This window comes from Hyperolius riggenbachi, chromosome 11 (genome assembly GCF_040937935.1).
Source record: "Hyperolius riggenbachi isolate aHypRig1 chromosome 11, aHypRig1.pri, whole genome shotgun sequence".
Lineage (NCBI taxonomy): Eukaryota > Metazoa > Chordata > Amphibia > Anura > Hyperoliidae > Hyperolius > Hyperolius riggenbachi.
In genome coordinates, this window is record NC_090656.1 from 4,628,785 (window position 1) to 4,650,749 (window position 21,965).

At 47.8% G+C, this 21,965-nt stretch overlaps 1 long non-coding RNA gene across 1 annotated transcript; it reads left to right on the forward strand.

The window, feature by feature from the left end:
* The first annotated feature begins 1,583 nt into the window (after window positions 1-1,583).
* Window positions 1,584-11,293, forward strand: LOC137537696 (uncharacterized). The gene is made up of 2 exons (XR_011024658.1): window positions 1,584-1,748; window positions 10,546-11,293. It is a non-coding gene; the product is annotated as an uncharacterized lncRNA (long non-coding RNA).
* The last annotated feature ends 10,672 nt before the right edge of the window (window positions 11,294-21,965 follow it).

The window sequence follows — 21,965 nt, forward strand, 5'->3', positions numbered from 1 at the left end:
AGGCAGGAGGTGCCCTCGCCGCCGCTCCGCAGGCTCCCGGTGGCCGACCCGACCTGGCCAGGCCGGCTGTCAGGTCGGGCTCTTCTGTGCTCCAAGTCCTGGCACTTCTGCGTCCCACGCCGGCGCTCTGACGTCATCGGACGTCCGCCGGGCTGTACTGCGCATGCGCAGAACTACTTCATCTGCGCAGTACAGCCCGGCGGACGTCCGATGACGTCAGAGCGCCGGCGTGGGACGCAGAAGTACCAGGACTTGGAGCGCAGAAGAGCCCGACCTGGCAGCCGGCCTGGCCAGGTCGGGTCGGCCACCGGAAGCCTGCGGAGCGGCGTCGAGGGCACCTCCTGCCTGTCACGGGCTGGAGGAAGCCCCAGGTAAGTGGAAATTGATTTTTATTTTTTCCCCACCCTCCCTGAACCTTCCCTTTAAAGGGAACCTAAACTGAGAAGGATATGGATTTTTCCTTTTAAAATAATACCAGTTGCCTGGCTGTCCTGCTGATCCTTTTAGCCACAGCCCCTGAACAAGCATGCAGATCAGGTGCTCTGACTGAAGTCTGACTGGATTAGCTGCATGCTTGTTTCAGGGTGTGATTCAGCCACTATTGCAGCCAAAGAGATCAGCAGGACTGCCAGGCAACCAGTATTGTTTAAAAGGAAACATCCGTATCCCTCTCAGTTAAGGTTCCCTTTAAAGCCTAGGTTCTCAACGTGTGGTACGCGTACCCCAGGGGGTACTTCTGATGATTCCAGGGGGTACTCGGGCTTGAAAAACTTAAAGGTGGCCATACATGGTACAATTTTTCAATGAAATTATTTAGTTCGATTATTCTGTTAGATCGAATATAAAGATTTTTCCAGCATGTCCGATCATTTTTCCCGAAAAACCGTGATAATCGTTCGAATTTCTTGATCGAAAAAAAAAATATTTTCAACTTTCATTCAATTCGATCATTTAGATTGAATAAACGGGAAAATTGAACGTTTTTATTGTATCTGGTATGGGCACCATAACTAAAAATAACAAATTTAGAGGAGAAAAGGATAAATACTAGTTAAACAACACCAAATTAGTGTTTTAGCTAATTCAAAGCAATTGTAAATGTTTAGAAATTGTTTAGAGCCAATTATCATGTACTATGATTAAATATATATTTCTCAAGGGGTACTTGTGATAATGTTTACCATGCTAGGGGGTACTTGGTGAGTACAGGGTTTGAAAAGGGGTACATACCAATAAAATGTTGAGAAACACTGCTTTAAAGGTTACCTGAAAATTACAAAATTAGATACTTACCTAAAGAGAGGGAAGCCTCAGTATACTATTAAGGCTTCCCTCTGTGGTTTGCTGTCCCCCGTCGCTGAGCGCGGCCCCCCAGATGATTAGCGACAAGGTTACCGATGTAACCCTGCGTGTGTGTCACTGCAATGGATACACACACACCAAGGGTTAAATATGCATTAACTTTTTATGGGAAGTGCTGCTGTAAAGGGCAGGTTCCCCCAGGGGGAGCCCATGAGCAGGAAAGAGACGAGAGACGCTGAGCATGTGCAGGAGGAAATGGCAGTTGGGTTTTGGCAGTTGACGGCTAGTGAGGGGGAGGAGCCTAGTAAGGACTGAGTTGATGATGCAGCAAGAAATAAGCGTGATGTCAGAGGAAATAGAGCAGAGACCAAAACAGAGACCAGCCATTGGTGAGACAGACGGAGCAAGTCCGAGGCACAGATAAGGGAGCACTACTGAAAACTAACGTAAGGAAGAGAAAGTAAAAATGACCTGTAACAGAAAACAGCAGAGACAGCGGAGCAGCAATGCATACAAGAGTGAGACAGAGAAAAGGGGCCCATACACTGGTCGATTACAGCCATCGATCGATTCTATGGAATTGATCAGAATTTGATTCTTTCAAATCTATCGATCGATTGATTTGCGGACAATTTCAATAGATTTGATCTATCTGGCAGGATGGAAAATCTAGGTGGATCGGCTGCTGGCAGCTGATCGATGGCCCATAGAGTTGCATTGGATCTAATGGTCCAATAATGCATTTAGATAGATTTCTAATAGCTTTCATTCTGAATTCTATTGGAAATCTGTTCCTTGTATGTGACAGGCATCTGATGGTCGAATCTGCTCCAAATCTATCAGTGTATGGCTACCTTATGAAACAGAGCAGAGCTAATGACCCCTTGGATTTTCCTGCAGTAAAACCTTAAAGGAGAACTGTAGTGAAAGGTATATGGAGGCTACCATATTGATTTCCTTTTAAAGGGAACCAGAGACGAAGCACCCTTGTGTATTTTACCATGTATATCAGTAAGAACATTAGAGAAAACACTTACCATGCTGTCTGTTTCACCCTCACTGCTAAAAGTGTCTGTTAGCAGCAGTCACAAGAATCCCAGACTGAGCAATTAAATCTGGCTTTGCTGGGAATGATTATTGCTGAGTCATTATAGCAAAGCCACAAGGGGGCAGGCTTGGGCTTGAAATAACACCACAGAAGACAGACTTAGCTATAATATTTCTGTAGCAAAGCTAGACGGAGCAGCCTGACTTCTCAGTCGGGGATTCTTATCAGACGTGATAACAGTCAGATTACACAGAGAACAATGAAACAAAGGGCAGATTAGGTGTTTACTGTCATGTTCCCACTGATTTATAAGGTAAAATAGGAGAGGGTGCTTCATCTCTGGTTCTCTTTAAGCAATACCAGTTACCTGGCTATCCTGCAGATCCTCTGCCTCCAATACTTTTAGCCCTAGACCCTGAACAAGCATGCAGCAGATCAGGCGTTTCTGACATTATTGTAAGATCTGACAAGATTAGCTGCATGCTTGTTTCTGGTGTGATTCACACTACTGCAGCCAAATAGATCAGCAGGGCTGCCAGGCAACTGGTATAGCTTAAAAGGAAATCAATATGGTAGCCTCCATATACCTCTCACTACAGTTCTCCTTTAAACAAACATGAAACAGTGAGAGACAGGTTGAGATAAGAGCTTCAGAAAACAGCACTGTAACAGACCAAGCTTTGTTGAGAGCTCAGAGAAGCTCTTTTGCATAGATAACAACTGAAGTTTCTTAAAGGATACCAGAGCTGAAATAAGCTAGATAAACTGCCCCCGATATCTACCTAAATGCCCCTCCAGCAGCCACTTCCTGGGCAGCAATGCATGCAAGGGTGAGACAGAGAAACAAGTGACAAGATTATAGAAAAAGAGTGAAGACTGCAGTGCAGTGTCTGGAGAGATTGTGTGACAACAGCTGGCAGGCAAGATACAGAGAAGACAGCAGTGAAGAAAGCTTAAAGGAGAACTGGAGTGAGAGTTATATGGAGGCTGCCATATTTATTTCCTTTTATGCAATACTAGTTACCTGGCTGTCCTGATGATCCTCTGCCTCTAATACTTTGTCATGGGCCCTGAACAAGCATGCAGCAGATCAGGTGTTTCTGACATTATTGTCAGACCTGACAAGATCAGCTGCATGCTTGTGTCTGGTGTGATTCAGACACTACTGCAGCCAAATAGATTAGCAGGGCTGTCAGGCAACAGATATTGTCTAAAAGGAAACAAATATGGAAGCCTCCATATTCTTCTTACTTCAATTGTCCTTTAAAAGACAGCGGTGAAGAGGTGGCAGACAGCTGAATGCTGTGTGAGGAAAATTCTTGCAAGTTGATGCTAATAAACTACCATAGGGTTGCCGTGGTATACCGCGGTTTGATTGTGCATGATAATCATACCATGCACAATCCTGTTATAGCGGTTTCTGTGGGGGGACGGTGTGACGCAGCGGCTGGGAAGTGACGCAATAGCGAGGGCACGAATAGTGGCGGGGTGAAAGAGATACTCACTTGACAGGGATCCTGCGCATGTAACACTTACTTCTTCCTGCTTCCTGTTCTTGCGTTCCAGCTCCCTGTAACAGCACCCTCCAGCAGAGAATGTACCAGGTTATGCTGGGCCATTTCTAGGATAATTCCTGATATAGCAAACTTCTGACATAAACCACTTTTCCTGGTCCCTTGAAGTTTACTACAATGAGCAGTGGCGTAGCTAAGGAGTTGTGGGCCCCGATGCAAGTTTTACATTGGGCCCCCCAAGCACTCTATACATAACAATTGATACAGCGCACCAAAACCTGACAATGGCAACTACAGTGTCAGAGGTGCAAGAAGGGGATGGGGAACAGTTTAATGATTCCTTCTATTTAAAGTATCTATAGAAGTGATCATTATGAGCACAGGACCAATAGAGAGCTAATACTGCAGCTAAGGGGAGGGCCCCTGTGGCCCAAGGGCCCTGATGCGGTCACAACCCCTATTGCTACGCCCCTGACAATGAGATTATACTGTATAGGAATTCCGAAAAGGGTGAAATCAGTTATCAGGAACTGTGTGGTATCAGTTGAACGTCAGAATGTTCAGTGCCGTGATTGCTGGAAAATCCCACTTCCCAGGGACTCTCCATAAAGTCGATCTTATGTAGGAATCCAGAGGATGGTACAAGCAGGAGGTATCTGATATCAGGAACGCTCCTTTGTGTCCTGGCAACGTTGGAATCCAGAGGTCAGTGTTGTCAGGAGGTACCAGCTATCAGGGACTCTCCGCAGTGTTATTCTAGGGTAGGGATCCAGAGGTCGGCAGTGAATGAAGGGACCGTATTATCAGCGCTCTTATCTAGCAGTGGAAAGGTCACATACAGTAGTTAGTCATTAGGCAATGACACGCCTTCATCCAGAGTCCTCTCTACCAGGCTCTTCCAGACACACGGGACCCATGTATGGAGGCACCTGACACCAGTCCAGGTGGGTAACACTTACATTAGGATTTTAAGGATTAGGTGGTTTATCTGTTCTGTGCAATGATGACGGAGGGTCTTAAAAACCGTTTGCACAAGGCAGACTATTGCTGTGGAACCTCAAGTCCCAGCAAGCCTCACCACCAGCCAACAAGGAGTGTAAGGGGCAGTCAGCAAAGTATGCAGTGACTTCTGGTTTCCTATCAGGGCTGTACACAGGACAGGCCGCAGATAAGAGCGTGCAGGAGAGATGTAGATCAGTCTGTTCAGTAGAGATCAGCTGGCAATACATCTAGTGATTAGGCCTGATCAGGCCTGGATTTCCCTCACAGAAGCCTACAGGCACAGATGTCCTGGCACCTTAGATTTTGCCTTCAGCGAACCTACAAGCCCCCACCGAACTGCTCGGCAAGTGTGCTGGCTGTCACTTCTCTCTGCTTCACTAGCCCATCATAGGTAGCTACAGGTGCCCCTTAGCAGAGCCGGGACAAGGTCCTCCAGCACATAGCCGGCCTTTGACTTGAGCAACTGGAGCGGTCGCTCAGGGGGCTGGCTTCCAAGGGGGCACCTATAGCTGGTTGCCTATACTGAGAGCACCTATATCTGACTTCCTATACTGGGGGCACCTATACCTGGCTACCTATACTGGGGGCACCTATACCTGGCTACCTATACTGGGGGCACCTATACCTGGCTACCTATACTGAGAGCACCTATACCTGATTTCCTATACTGGGGGCACCTATACCTGGCTACCTATACTGAGAGCACCTACACCTGATTTCCTATATTGAGAGCACCTATACCTGATTTCCTATACTGGGGGCACCTATACCTGGCTACCTATACTGAGAGCACCTACACCTGATTTCCTATATTGAGAGCACCTATACCTGATTTCCTATACTGGGGGCACCTATAGCTGGCTACCTATACTGAGGGCACCTACACCTGATTTCCTATACTGGGGGCACCTATACCTGGCTACCTATACTGGGGGCACCTATAGCTGGCTACCTATACTGAGGGCTCCTACACCTGATTTCCAATACTGGGGGCACCTATACCTGGCTACTTATACTGAGGACACCAACACCTGACTATCTATGGGGGAGACCTACAACTGACTTCCTATACTGAGGGCACCTATGCTTGGCTACCTATACTGAGAGCACCTACACATGAGATCCTATACTGGGGGCACCTATAGCTGGCTACGTATGGGGGGGACCTACAACTGACTTCCTATACTGGGGGCACCTATGCTTGGCAACCTATATTGAGGGAACCTACACGAGATGCTATGCTGGGGGCACCTATACCTGGCTACCTACCTATACTGAGTCTGATGGCATTTTTTCCTTTTGGGGGGGGGGGCGCACTGCACCTATAATGTGTGGTGCTAATTGTCTGTGCTGTGCTATCATTCCAAATGGGGTGGGGGCTAAATGTCCCACTGATTGTTTTTATTAATATTCCTGAAAGGTTCTAGCCTTCATTTTTTAAGTTTATTCAGGATAATGCACTCTTTCCATCCATTTTGTGGTTATTAATAGTTACATAGTTATTTGGGTTGAAAAAAAGACATACGTCCATCGAGTTCAACCAGAGAACAAAGTATAACACCAGCCTGCACCCTCACATATCCCTGCTGATCCAGAGGAAGGCACAACACCAGCCTGCTCCCTCACATATCCCTGCTGATCCAGAGGAAGGCACAACACCAGCCTGCTTCCTCACATATCCCTGCTGATCCAGAGGAAGGTAAAAAACCCTTACAAGGCATGGTCCAATTAGCCCCTAAAGGGAAAAAATTCCTTCCCGACTCCAGATGGCAATCAGATAAAATCCCTGGATCAACATCATTAGGCATTACCTAGTAATTGTAGCCATGGATGTCTTTCAACGCAAGGAAAGCATCTAAGCCCCCTTTAAATGCAGGTATAGAGTTTGCCATGACGACTTCCTGAGGCAATGCATTCCACATCTTAATCACTCTTACCGTAAAGAACCCTTTCCTAAATAAATGGCTAAAACGTTTTTCCTCCATGCGCAGATCATGTCCTCTAGTCCTTTGAGAAGGCCTAGGGACAAAAACCTCATCTGCCAAGCTTTTATATTGCCCTTTGATGTATTTTTACATGTTAATTAGATCCCCTATAAGGCGTCATTTCTCTAGACTAAATAAACCCAGTTTATCTAACCTTTCTTGGTAAGTGAGACCTTCCATCCCCTATATAAATTTTGTTGCTCGTCTCTGCACCTGCTCTAAGACTGCAATATCTTTCCTGTAATGTGGTGCCCAGAACTGAATTCCATATTCCAGATGTGGCCTTACTAGAGAGTTACACAGGGGCAATATTATGCTAGCATCTCGAGTTTTTATTTCCCTTTTAATGCATCCCAAAATTTTGTTCGCTTTAGCTGCAGCGGCTTGGCATTGAGTACGATTATTTAACTTGTTGTCGATGAGTACTCCCAAGTCCTTCTCCAAGTTTGATGTCCCCAACTGTATCCCATTTATTTTGTATGGTGCTAGACCCTTGGTACGACCAAAATGCATGACCTTACATTTGTCAACATTGAATTTCATCTGCCATTTATGTGCCCATATAGCCATCCTATCCAGATCCTGTTGCAATATGACACTATCTTCCTGAGAGTTGATGATTCTGCACAATTTTGTATCATCTGCAAAAATAGCAACATTGCTCACTACTGCATCTACTAGGTCATTAATAAATAAATTGAAGAGCACTGGACCCAGTACAGACCCCTGTGGGACCCCACTGCTAACAGTCACCCATTTTGAGTATGATCCATTGACCACAACCCTTTGTTTTCTGTCCATTAGCCAGTTCCCTATCCATGCACACAGACTCTTCCCCAGTCCTTGCATCCTCAACTTTTGCACCAGACTTCTGTGGGGAACAGTGTCGAAGGCCTTTGCAAAGTCCAAGTATATCACATCTACAGCATTCCCAATATCCATATTAGCATTCACTACCTCATAAAAGCTGAGTATGTTAGTCAAACAGGACCTGTCTTTAGTAAACCCATGTTGATGCTGAGAAATAAGATTATTTTCTACTATGAAGCCATGTATAGTATCTCTTAGTAACCCCTCAAATAGTTTGCATACAACTGATGTTAAACTTACAGGTCTATAATTTCCTGGATCAGATTTTTTGCCCTTCTTAAATAATGGGAAAACGTGGGCTGTACGCCAATCCACTGGGACTCTGCCAGTTGCAAGAGAGTCACAAAAGATAAGATAAAGGGGTTTATCTATAACTGAACTTAAAGGGACTCCGAGCTCTGAAAAAAAAGGAAAGTTGTACTCACCAGGGGCTTTTTCCAGCCCAGTGCTGGTCGGGAGGTCCCACGCCGGCGTCCTGGCTCCTCTCCTTCTCCCCACTCCGGAATGGCTGGCAGGCCGCAGCCCGGGCGACACTCTCCCGAGTGTCGGGCTGCTTCTTCCGCATATGACGCGGATTACGTCACACGCCGGCCGCCTCGCGTCATCACGGCGGCCGGCGTGAAAGTACTGCGCATGCGCGAACAAAGCGCGAGGCGGCCGAGGTGATGACGCGAGGCGGCCGGCGTGTGACGTAATCCGCGTCATATGCGGAAGAAGCAGCCCGACACTCGGGAGAGTGTCGCCCGGGGCTGCGGCCTGCCAGCCATTCCGGAGCGGGGAGAAGTAGAGGAGCCAGGACGCCGGCGTGGGACCTCCCGACCAGCACTGGGCTGGAAAAAGCCCCTGGTGAGTACAACTTTCCTTTTTTTTCAGAGCTCGGAGTCCCTTTAATTCCCTTAGGACCCGAGGATGCATGCCATCCGGGCCAGGTGCCTTGTCTATTTTTAATTTATTTAGTCTTGCCTTCACTTCTTCCTGCGTTAAGTATTTAATATTACAGTGGGAAGATTGAGACTCTTCTGAATCTGTAATTTGCAAGGGATGTTTCCCTTGTGAAGACAGAAGCAAAGAAAGCATTTAATAACTCTGCCTTACCTTGGTCATCCACCATTGAGTTCCCATCCTCATCCTTTAGGAGTCCTATACAGTCAACCTTTCTTTTTTTTAGAGTTGATGTACTTGTAAAACTTCTTTGGGTTAGATTTGATATCCCTAGCGATTTGATTTTCAGCTTCAATCTTTGCCAGCCTAATTTCTTTTTTACAACTTTTATTGCACTCCTTATAATTGCTTAGTGCAGCCTCGGTCCCCTCCTGTTTTAGGACCTTATAGGCATTCCTTTTCCCCTTCATTTTATCCCTAACCTTTCTATTCATCCATAGAGGTCTTTTTTTATTCCTAGACATTTTGTTTCCATATGGGATATACATACTGCAATATTGATTGAGTATAAGTTTAAAAGCTTGCCATTTCCCTTCAGTGTCCTCCCCTTGTAGTACATTATCCCAGTTCACCAAACTTAGTGCCTGCCCGAGTTGATTGAACTTTGTTTTACTAAAATTCATAGTTTTAGTGGTCCTGCTGCCCCGTGGCCTATCAGTCACCAGATCAAACGTTATGATGCTGTGATCACTATTTCCCAAATGTTCTTGAACCTGCACATTTGATACATTATCTGGTCTATTAGAAATGATCAGATCCAGTAACGCATTCCCCCTAGTTGGTTCCGTTACCATTTGAGTCAAGTAATTGTCCTGTAGTGCTGCCAGAAATCTGCTGCTTTTACCAGAATGGGTAGCCTCAATACTCCAGTCAATGTCTGGAAAGTTGAAGTCGCCCATAATTATGACCTCATTTTTACTTGCAGCTTTTTCAATCTGCTGTAGTAATCGCAGTTCTGCAGCTTCATTAATAAGAGGTGGCCTGTAGCATACCCCAATAAGCAATTGGCAACTTTTATTTCCACCATGAATATTTACCCAAACGGACTCCACATCTTCGCAATCTTCCTCCATCTCATCGTTGAGGACAGCTGTAAGAGAATTCTTAACAAAGAGACAAACCCCTCCACCTTTTTTCCCTGTTCTATCCCTCCTAAACACTTTGTATCCCTCTAAATTTGCTAATAGTATTTTTCTATTATGTATATATATGTGATGTGTCACGGAAATTTGAGCATTTGGTGTGATGTGTTACGACTTCAAAAAGGTTGGGCATCGCTGTCCTAGGAGTGAACTCAGGAGAAAAGGTGAAGAGAGTGTGTGTGTGTGTGTACGCATGATGCAGATAAAGGGGGAGGAGGGGGGGGACAAAAATCAGATTTCGCTCAGGGCGCTGTGAACCCTAAGGCTGGCCCTGCTCCAGCACCCAAGGCTGAGACACCAAAGTGCGCCCCTCCATCCCTCCCACCCCAGCTGGCACAGGAGTAGCTGGACTGGTGAGATTTTAATGCATGGGGGGAGGGAGGGCCATTAACTTTTGTGGGGGGGGGGGGGGGGAGGCAGCCAGACGTCGGAGGCACAAACACAAGGTCAATTCCCAAGAGATTGTATGCTGAAATCGATCAGGAATCGGACTGTTGTGTATGGGCAGCCAACAGATCTGTCTGTTAGTCGCTCTCCCCATATGTAAGGGGCCAGCAAGGTATTCAGTGACTTGCTTTTCCAGAGCGGCTGTAACTTCTGGTTTCCTATCAGGGCTGTACACAGGACAGGCCGCAGATAAGAGGGTGCAGGAGAGTCTTAGATCAGTCTGTTCAGCAGAGATATGGAGAGAGCTGGTGGGACGACTTCTACTGACGATCATGTTGTTTTCTGCTTACTAGCTCTGCTCTAGATGTCTTACGCCATCCCTGGTCATGGGCCCCGCTGCGAGCTGCAGAACAGGAAAACGCAAGCGCCGGAACCCGTCTCTGCCCCGCGGACCTGCGGAGAGCCGCCTGGACATCAACCAGGCCACGGAGGAGGAGCTAATGACGTTACCGGGCATCTCTCGGGCCTTGGCCCAGAGCATCACAGTGCACAGACGTAAGATTCGCGGCTTCCGCAAGGTGGAGGATCTGGCCCTGGTGACCGGGGTAGGAGCTGAACACATGCTGCAGTTGCGACCGGAGATTACGGTGGGGTTGGCAGCCCAACAGCTGGCAGCTAGCAACGGCACGCTTAAGACAGAGGAAGAGAACGCCAAGACTGACGGAAATGAAGAGCAACAGCCAGGAATTACCTAACGGGAGTCTTAATCCCATCATGCCCAGCGCCCCAGAGATCAAGAAACCAGGCATACTGAACTGATAGGACTAATACGGGTAAAAATATATTTACATTTTGTTTCTGTCTGTCACGGAATCTCTGTTGGGAAACGGTGGCCATGAAGGCGGAAGGGCTGGGAAAATGCTCAGACAATGGTAAGAGAGCAAAGAGCAGAACTCAGAACTACCAATCGGAAGCCTGCATTTTGGAAGCGTCCACTCATAGTGACTCTCTGCAATCAGATTTATGACATTTTGTACTAATTTTATGAGGTTTTCATGTTTTTTAAAAATATGAATGCATAAATAAAATGTGTAAGAATGATCATATGATATTCCATATCAGGGGCAACTATACCAGGCTACCTATATTGGGGGCACCTATACCTGGCTACCTATCCTGGGGGCACCTTTACCTGACTAGCTATACTGGGGACACCTATACCAGGCTACCTATACTGGGGGCACCTATACCTGGCTTCCTATACTGGGGGCACCTATACCTAGCTACCTATACTGGGGGCACCTATACCTGGCACAGAGCAGGGACAAGGTCCTCCAGCACCCAAGGCTGAGACACCAAAGTGCGCCCCTCTATCCCTCCCAACTCAGCTGTCACACACTGATTGCTATTAGACTAAGAGGGCCACAGGGCCCACAACCTCCCCTACACCTTAATATCTAGTTATCTGGCTTGCAGTCACTGCTATGTATCCCCTTTTCTTATTTCTTTCTGCTTCATACACAATTAGGAATGACAGCTGAATGAATTGTGCGCCCCCTCCTACACTGCGCCCTGAGGCTGGAGCCTTTCCAGCCTATGCCTCGGCCCGGCTACCTATCCTGGGGGCACCTTTACCTGACTAGCTATACTGGGGACACCTATACCTGGCTTCCTATACTGGGGGAACCTATACCTGACTATCTATACTGGGGGCAACTATACCAAGCTACCTATACTGGTGACGCCTATACCAGGCTACCTATACTGGGGGCACCTATACCTGGCTACCTATCCTGGGGGCACCTTTACCTGACTAGCTATACTGGGGGCACCAATACCTGACTAGCTATACTGGGGGCACCTATACCTGGCTTCCTATACTGAGGGAACCTATACCGGACTATCTATACTGGGGGCAACTATACCAGGCTACCTATACTGGTGACGCCTATACCAGGCTACCTATACTGGGGGCACCTATACCTGGCTACCTATCCTGGGGGCACCTTTACCTGACTAGCTATACTGGGGGCACCAATACCTGACTAGCTATACTGGGGGCACCTATACCTGGCTTCCTATACTGGGGGAACCTATACCGGACTATCTATACTGGGGGCAACTATACCAGGCTACCTATACTGGTGACGCCTATACCAGGCTACCTATACTGGGGGCACCTATACCTGGCTACCTATCCTGGGGGCACCTTTACCTGACTAGCTATACTGGGGGCACCAATACCTGACTAGCTATACTGGGGGCACCTATACCTGGCTTCCTATACTGGGGGCACCTACACCTGGCTTCCTATACTGGGGGCACCTATACCTGGCTACCTATACTGGGCAGTATAGAGAAAAGAAAAGAAAAGGAAAAACCCGCAGGAGTACCAGGAGCCCTTATGGTGTATTATCTTCAGATAATGAAATAAAAATTAAGAGTAAGTATACTCACAAGTGTAGGTTGCTTGAAGGCAACCACTTGTATAGGCGTGTAGGGAAGTCCCGTCCCCACTCAGTCTTTATGATCGTAGGTCGCTGCTCCTTAGAAAAAGGCTTCGCTTCTCGTACATCGCGAAGAACCCCACGAGTGGGGTAATACAAGATCGATTTCCGGAGGGGATAGGAGGCGCCCGTGTAGTGTATTAGGTGTTCTCTTTGTACAAAGAGACTCCACTTGATATAAGGTTAAGAAGGTTTATTTAGCACAATAGACAACGCGTTTCGCGGTCCAAGCCGCTTCCTTGGACCGCGCGCGTTGTCTATTGTGCTAAATAAACCTTCTTAACCTAACACCTAATACACTACACGGGCGCCTCCTATCCCCTCCGGATACCTATACTGGGGGCACCTATACCTGGCTACCTATCCTGGGGGCACCTATAACTGGATACTTATACTGGGGGCAACTATACCTGGATAGCTATAATGAGGCATTTATACTTGGCTACCTACACTGGGACCCCACCTATAGAACCATCCATGCCAGTATTAGGTACTCCCCAGTACAGATAACTACTCTCCTTTGCTCCGCTCGCATTACTCTGCACCTCAGGAGTCCCACCATGGACCCCATTCTCACAGTTAGCCGATGCCACTGGTCCCCCCTTGTTAAGGGGCCCCATACCAGCTGCTATGGTGATCGCTATGCCACTGTCCCGAATACGAATGCTGTGACATAACGGTAGCGGTGGTGATAAAGGCTTCCTGATAGGCACTCCCTCTGACTCAGCAGCAATTTAGGCTCTAACCTGGCCACTAAATAAAAGCCCATCTCACTACCATGAAAATGCTGCCATAGTGCTGCTCCTGGAGTCATTCCAGTATACTGTGTGTCAAAAACTGCTGAGAAATGTCTGGCGGCAGGACTATTGATAAGGACAGAGCTGATTGGCCAATTGTATCACTTTCGTGTAGTATAAGAGCGTACATACACATTTTGTTCATAGTATTCAAAATCTGTTCAAACTCATACTATATGAAAGGGGTAAAATTGGTCAGTGATTGGCCAATCAAAATTGCATGTGTGTATGCCCCCTAATAGCCATCACTTTACTGCACTGACTAATGAGTTGCTTGCTGTGCGCAGTGTAGTAATGGCTGTTAGAAGGCTTGTCTGATGGAAGACACCAAGTGAAGAGGGGGATCTCTAGACAGGTGCTGTAAGATACTACAGTAATTAGTGTCATTTCTGGCCACTTTTTCAAAACTTGTTGGTTCTTTCAGATTTTAACTACTTACTTTTTTTTTCCCTGGAAGACCGTTCTCTAAAGGGAACCTGAACTGAGTAAAATTATTTAAAATAAACGCATGATGTAGCTGCAAATGAATATTACATGCTAACCTCACTGTCCGTTCCTCTCAGAAGCTCACCATTTTCTTCTTACAGTGATCCCTTCCAGTTTGCGGGAGCGCGGGGGTTTGCGCGACCTAGTGGACAGTGCTGTGCGCAGCAGGCTATGGGGGGGGGGGGGGGGGGGGGGCTGGGGTGCGGCTGCATAGCTAGCATAGTTGCCCCAGTATAGGGAGTTTAGTTGCCCCAGTATGGCTAGTATAGTTATCCCAGTATAGTACCCAGTATGGGTAGGTAGTGCCCCAGTATAACCAGTAAAGTGCCCAGTATAGCTAGTATAGTGCCCAGTATAGGTAGGTAGTGCCCAGTATAGCTAGTATAGTGCCCAGTATAGGTAGGTAGTGCCCAGTATAGCTAGTATAGTGCCCAATATAGCTTACTAGTATGGGTAGGTGTGCCCCTCCCCCCTCCGCGGCCACCGCTCCTGTTACCTTATCATGAGCGGGCGGCCGCTTGTCCGATTAGATTCCCCCGTAGTAGCCGCTCTCCTCTGTGGCATCTCCTATTACAGCAGCGCGCACTCAGCGGCTCCTGTGATGAGCAGGAAGCGGTACAGCGGCTTCCTGTAGCGGCTGATACTACGCGTTCCCAGCCAAAATAGCACCCCTATGCGGCCATATGTCCGCATACGGGTGCCTATGCGGACATATGGCCGCATAGGGGTGCTATTTTGGCTGGGAACGCGTAGTATCAGCCGCGTTCCCCAGCCTGACGGGTCCTGACGGCGAAACCGGAAGTGGCCGCCAGCGGGACCCGGGTGCATCAGAGCGACTCGTCGTGGGCACCGATCAGCTGCAGGGGGCTGAGGTAAGCCCCAGGTGAGTAAAACTTAATTTTTTTGGGACACTTAAGGTACACTTTAAAGGAATACTGTAGGGGGTCGGGGGAAAATGAGTTGAACTTACCCAGGGGGTGTAACGGTCCCCCGCAGACGCCCTGTGCCCGCGCAGCAACTCACCGATGCTCCGCCCCCGCAGACGTCCTGTGCCCGCGCAGCCACTCACCGATGCTCCGCCCCCCGCAGACATCCTGTGCCCGCGCAGCCACTCACTGATGCTCTGCCTCCCCCACAAACATCCTGTGCCCACGCAGCCACTCACCGATGCTCCGCCCCCCCACAGACATCATGTGCCCGTGCAGCCACTCACTGATGCTCCGCCCCCCGCAGACATCCTGTGCCCAAGCAGCCACTCACCGATGCTCCGCCCCCCGCAGACATCCTGTGCCCGCGCAGCCACTCACTGATGCTCCGCCACCACCCAGGCGTCCTGTGCCTGCGCAGCCACTCACCTATGCTCTGGCCCCGCCTCCTGTTCACTTCTGGAATTTCAGGCTTTAAAGTCTGAAAACCACTGCGCCTGCGTGGCCGTGTCCTCGCTCCTGCTGATGTCACCAGGAGCGTACTGTGCAGGTGCTGACTGTACTGGGCCTGCGCAATAAACTCCAGGTGACGTCAGTGGAAGCGAGGACACGGCCACGCAGGCGCAGTGGTTTTCAGACTTTAAAGTCAGAAATTCCAGAAGTGAACCGGAGGCGGGACCAGAGCATCGGTGAGTGGCTGCACGGGCACAGGATGTCTGCGGGGGTGCGGAGCATCGGTGAGTGGCTGCGCGGGCACAGGATGTCTGCGGGGGGGGGTGGAGCATCGGTGAGTGGTTGCGCAGGCACAGGATGTCTGTGGGGGGGCTAAGGGGGAGGGCGGAGCATCGGTGACTGGCTGCGCGGGCACAGGATGTCTGCTGGGGGTGGGGGCGGAGCATCGGTGAGTGGCTGCGCGGGCACAGGATGTCTGCGGGGGGCGGAGCATCGGTGAGTGGCTGCGCGGGCACAGGACATCTGCGGGGGCGCAGCATCGGTGAGTGGCTGCGCGGGCACAGGGCGTCTGCGGGGACCAGAGCATCGGTGAGTGGCTGCGCGGGCACAGGACGTCTGCGGGGGCGGAGCATTGGTGAGTGGCTGCGCGGGCACAGGGCGTCTGCGGGGACCAGAGCATCTGTGAGTGGCTGCACGGGCACAGGATGTCTGCGGGGGACCATTACAAGCCCTGGGTAAGTTCAACTCATTTTCCCCCTACCCCCCTACAGTATTCCTTTAAGTGTAAACTAACTCATTGGTTAACACGAGTTTTCAGTTTTTCAAGTGTGTTCCCTGCCTTAGCAACTGCTGTTCAGGAAATGATTTTGAAAACCCTGAGAATCCCCCATGAGGAGGGAAAAAGCTGTGCATGAGTAGTCTGTCCACGGCGGGAGTGCAGCTGGAAAATGAAGAGGGGTCCTGTGCTGGAACCGCTGGGGTCAATGAGCATCTGAAAAGCCTTAAAGGAGTACTGTAAGGGTAATAAAAAAATGATTTTAACTTACCTGGGGCTTCTAATGCCCCCCCGCAGTTTAACACCCCCTCACCCACTCACTCAGGTGCAGTAATTAGAGCATGAAATCCAAATGAAACTCATCCAGAGCTCATCCCTGCTGGTAACTGCTTGCTGAGCACACAGTTTAAAAAGGAACTCCAGTGAAAATAATGTAATAAATAATTATGTATAAATGATTTAGTCAGTGTTTGCCCATTGTAAAATCTTTCCTCTCCCCGATTTACATTCTGACATTTATCACATGGTGACATTTTTACTGCTGGCAGGTGATGTAACCTGCTTGCTGTTTTAGCAGATGGAAACAGCTGTATACAGCTATTTCCCACAATGCAACAAGGTTCCCAGCCAGGAAACTGCCAGGAGTACCACGGTCCTCAGAGTTTCTTGTGGGAGGGGTTTCACCACAATATCAGCCATACAGCGCCCCCTGATGGTCTGTTTGTGAAAAGGAATAGATTTCACATGTAAAAGGGGGTATCAGCTACTGATTGGGATAAAGTTCAATTCTTGGTCAGAGTTTCTCTTTAACAGTCCGTGGAAAGGAGGCCTTAAGGGAACCTTAACTGTGAGGGATATGGATGTTTCCTTTTAACCTCCTTAGCGGTAACCCCGTGCTGGACACGGGGTAAGCCGCCGCGGAGGATTTCTCAGGCCCTGCTGGGCCGATTTGCATAATTTTTTTTTTTTCAAACACGCAGCTAGCACTTTGCTAGCTGCGTGTTTGGTCCGATCGCTGCCGCTACCCACCGCGATACAGGGCCCCCCGCTGCATACCCCTTGCGCAGCCTGGCCAATCGCCGCCAGGCTGCGCTATGGGGTGGATCAGGACTCCCTGTGACGTCACTCCGTTCGTCGCCATGGCGACGGGGGAAGCCCTCAAGGAAATCCCGTTCAGAACGGGATTTCCTTATGGGCAAGCGCGCCGGAAGCAATCAGACGGTACGGGGGAACTCCGCAGGGAGGGGGGAAGCATGTAGCTAGCGCTAGGCTAGCTACATGGTAAAAAAAAAAAAGGTTAAAAAAGCCCTCCCGTGGCCTTGCGGCCGCAGGAATCATACCGCCAGGAAGGTTAAACAATACCAGTTGCCTGGCAGTCCTGCTGATCTCTTTGGCTGCAGTAGAGGCTTAATCACACACCTGAAACAAGCATGCAGCTAATCCAGTCTGACTTCAGTCAGAGCACCTGATCTGCTGCATGCTTGTTCAGGGGCTGTGGCTAAAAAAAGACACAGGATCAGCAGGAGAGCCAGGCAACTGGTATTATTTTAAAAGGAAAAATCCATCTCCTTCTCAGTTTAGGGTCCCTTTAAAAAGTGGTGAAACAACTAATGTAACCAAATGGCACCTAAAGGCGCCATTTGGTTACACAAACACCGCCCAGTTACCATGGTTGCAAGCAATGGCAGTTAACATGCTTTACAGTTTCAGAAAATCAGTTGTCTGCAGACTGAAATAGAAGAGTCATTTTTAATAACATTCAAATACAAAATGGATTGTATAGCAATGAAATAAACAGTATAAATAATTTGATGAAAGTGGCGTCACACTTTAAAAAAAGTCAGTTCATGGGGGGAGGAATTGAAAAGCACAAGAAGGGCAATAACCAATCAGAAGAGCTACAGTGGAACACAAGCTGCTCATGCTCCGCCCCCATCAGAGGTGAGGTTACAGATGGTTTGGGAAGGGTTAGAAGACATCTGTCGGCTGTTTATTGCTGTCTGTGTCCCTGCTGAGATTTCTCACCAGAGAAAGGAAGAGGGAACATAAGACACCAGCAACAAAGGATTTCTGAGTCTTGTGGGGGAAGGGGAAGACCTTCTGTAAGTATTTCTTATTGCTGTCACTGTTACAGCTGAAGAGATTCTCACTTCCTGCCATTGTAACCGCTGTCACCTCATACAGGAAGTCAGTGAAAATCTTGGAAATACAGACAAATCTCAGATATTCTTGATGGACTTCCAAGGCGACTATCTTAGTCTAATCTGTCTTTACCTGGGGCTTTTTCCAGTCCCTATAAGTCATTTTGGTCCCTCGCCGCAGCTCCCGTCCTCCCTGGTGTCCCGCTGGCCACCTGCATAGATCGACACTTCTGCGCATGCAAGCCCACGCCTGCACAGATGACTTGGGTGTGTTCACAGAAGCGCCAATGGGCTGCGCGATCTATACGGGCAGCCAGTGGGACACCAGGGAGGACTGGAGCTGCGGAGAGGGACCAAATAGATCAGCAGGGCTGCCAGGCAACTGGTATTGTTTAACAGGAAATAAATATGGCAACCTCCATATACCTCTCGCTAGAGTTTACCTTCAGTGCTAACCTGGCTCTTCTTACAAGGTCTCCCTCCTCATCCCCCTCTCCTCCCGATCCTCTGAAGCTGCTGTGATCTGCCAGAACCCACAATGCCTGCTAATAATCCAAATAATACCGTACAAAACGCCAACCCTGAACGTCCGGCACACCATAGCCTGTCCCCCCTCCACACATTTCTTCCCTAATTTCCAGATATCATCCTAACCTCACCCTTTCCTCTGCACATAAAACTCTTCTATACTCCACCCTGGTCACATCCTCACACCCTCGTATCCAAGACTTCTCACGGGCTTCACCCCTGCTTTGGAACTTTCTTCAGCACTGTATTCATAATGAGTCTCAAAACCTTCAAGCTCCCCCCCAACACATACTTCAACAGGACCCTGAGGCTTCCCTCTCTTCAGGTAAGTATCTCACTTTGATCTAGAGCTTCAGCTCGGGATCCCTTTAAGTATTTCATTGCATTACTGGATGTACTTTTTATAGTTTACGCCAGGGGTGGCAAACGCAAATATAAAGTGAGCCGAAATTGTACACTGGGACCAAGTCACGGGTCAACCTCAATGTCTAATGGCCACCTTCCTCCCTTATAAAGTTCCCTTATGTCTAGTGGTCCTCCTTCCTCTATACAGTTCCCTGGTGTCTAGTGGTCCTCCCTTTCCTATACAGTTCCCTGGTGTCTAGTGGTCCTCCTTCCTCTATACAGTTCCCTGGTGTCTAGTGGTCCTCCTTCCTCTATACAGTTCCCTGGTGTCTAGTGGTCCTCCTTCCTCTATACAGTTCCCTGGTGTCTAGTGCTTTCTTCCTTCCTCCCCCTTATTGCCTCCCTGGTGATCTAGGGCTTCACCTTAATATATTCTCCCTGGTGGTCTAGAGTGGGCAAAACGTAATGCAAAGTGGAGAGACCACCAGGCCAAATTTAATGGCTCTAAGGGCCAGATTTGGCCCGTGGGCCGGAGTTTGACCTGTATGGTCTACGTGGATGCTCACATCATACAGATCTGAACTGTAAATGCATTTCTACCTACTGCTGTATATATATATATATATACACACAGTAGGCCGTACAGACTACAGAGCATTATGGTCCTATATAAACATAAGATGGTAATAATAGCTTCTTATTCAATAAAGAAAGCTCTGCACCAATGCAAGCACCCTGGATACATCTGCTGTGAGTAGGGATGGTCAGTGAGCTGATAACAATTAAAGTGTAACTGTCGGGCATAAAATCAAAAATCAATTCTTTATTTTTATCTGGTAAACAAGTAATAAGGATGCTAATCAGGCAATCCAAAAGTTCAAATCTCTATTACGTTTCTTGTTTATAAATGATCATTCCCCAGTTTACCTGACTCTTATTTAGTACACAAAAAGGAAGTTGCAGGGCATGCTCGGTTGTCCTTTTTTGCTTCTCTATTTCCCCTCAGGCTTAACTAATGCAGCCTGATTGGCTGAAGCCTCTTTCCCTCCTGTTTTCCCCTCCCACACCTCTGCTCCTCTCTGATTGGCCAAAATTTCTCATGCTGAAACAATGCACTTTCTATAGTGAAGGGCAGGCAAATCAGGCAGAGGAGAGTAAGGGAGGAAGTGACATCAGGAATGGCTTCAAAATAGCCACAGTTAAAATGGGAAATACTAAGAAGGATTTTCTCTTTTTTACTGTAGAAAAATCACTAAACTCAAAACGCAGACAGTGCAATACACATGTTATGCAAGTAGAGCAAGTATTTATCTACTTATATATGTGGCTTTTTTATGAGATAGTATGGCTGGCAGCTCCTCTAAGGAGTTCCTTAGCAATACATACGTGATGGTAAGACTGACCAGAAATTGTACCATCAGATTGCAGCGTGTGGTCGACGTGATGAGCTACAGCCCAGAAAAACACACGTCTGGTGTCTGCTCAGCATCGAGAATATCAGGCTGCCAAAAACGGTTGCAGTCAGTGTCTGAAGTAGGCAAATGCTCACTAAATGCGTATTTTTACATCTTAGCGTTCGTGTCAATACTGAATACAAGGAGTCTTCGCCATAGGGCTGCGTCACAGAGCCAAACGCCATGAAATAAACACACAAGATAGATCAGCATTTATCAGCGACCGACACGATGCAGTGGGAGGGTCATGGCAGCCATTGGGGCAGACGGCCAACTAAAAGAGGCCATAGTCCTGACCAAGACTTAAGGTGGCCACACACCATACAATTTTTTTAAATATCTGTTCAATTCAAGAATAGTAATCAATCTTTCTGACTGATTGTAACAATTCAAAAATCTGACCAATGTACCACACACCTGTGTTGATTTTTTTTCCCAATCATGAATAAAATAATTGAAAGCTCAGAAAAAAATTGATTGGGACTGTACATCAAGTAATTGACAAGTCATCACACACCATACAATTCTTGATAAAATTGGTCTGAAATTTCTAACATGTCCAATCTCCAAAAATGAAAAAAAAATTAGAAAAAGAGAACTCCGATCCGATTTATCGATCGAAAACAAAGAAAAGCTCTCGATTTTTTTGACAACCGATTGAAATTATGGAATTGGTGAAAAATTTGATCTTTTAATTGTATGGTGTGTGGCCACTTTTAGACTCCTTGAAGCTCCAGCAGACACAAACATATTGACATCTCTATGACACTTAAAGTGCACCTGAACTCTTCCACAGGACAGAAGGAAAACAGAGAAATGCACCCTGTATGTATTTAGAGAGTTTAGCCTGTCTAATTCCCTCTCATCTCGCCACTGTCATTTGATCTCTCAGCTGTGTCAGCTCAGGAATCTCCTCTGCCAGGGCAGAGCAGTTAATTTGTAAACACAGGATGTTAACTTATGTCTGCTTCCATGAAAGCAGGAAGTATACACACTGCAGATTTATTGCAGGATTTTCAGCAGTAACAAAAGGTCTGCTTTAAAAGCACTACTGCTCCTCTGCCCCCTAGTGGTCCTCTTATGGCAGTGCAAAGTCTAAGTGCTTTCTTCTCTATCTTCACATTTTCAAAGTTCTGAATCCCAGAAAGGACATAACCTGCACACAGTCAGTATGTTCTCCCCATGTTTGCATGGGATTCCCCCAAGTGTTCAAGTTTCCATCTTAAACGCAACCCACCCCCCTCCCCCAATCAAAAGTCAGCCCTGGACTGTTGTACGGACTTTACATTGTGAACTCTTATGGACAAAGCGATGTGACCTTTTCGCTGTTCTCTGTAAAGTGCTACAGAACAGTCTCAGTC